Source organism: Tarenaya hassleriana, unplaced genomic scaffold (genome assembly GCF_000463585.1).
Source record: "Tarenaya hassleriana unplaced genomic scaffold, ASM46358v1 Cleome54, whole genome shotgun sequence".
In the NCBI taxonomy this organism is placed as follows: domain Eukaryota; kingdom Viridiplantae; phylum Streptophyta; class Magnoliopsida; order Brassicales; family Cleomaceae; genus Tarenaya; species Tarenaya hassleriana.
This window is the reverse complement of record NW_010968045.1, coordinates 783505-783835: the sequence shown is the minus strand read 5'-3', so window position 1 is coordinate 783835 and position 331 is coordinate 783505.

The window sequence follows — 331 nt, the reverse complement described above, 5'->3', positions numbered from 1 at the left end:
CCCTAAATTCTTTTATGCTTTCTTGTAATCCACGGAAAGGAAGCTTGTCTTTTACTGTCACTGCTAGGGGTGGCCAATTCGGGTTTCGGTTCGGGTTCGGTTCGGTTATATTCGGGTTCGGTTATTTCGGTTATAGAAAAACTATAACCATTCGGTTTTTATATAAATTCCGGTTCGGTTCGGTTCGGTTATTTTTCGGTTCGGGTTCGGGTTCGGTTCGGTTTTGGTAAAAAGTTCAATTTTCCAAAGAAAATGTCGGTTATTCTCTCGGTTTTTTCGGTTATTTTTTATTCGGTTAGGTTCGGTTTCGGTTTCGGTTTTTCGGGTTTAA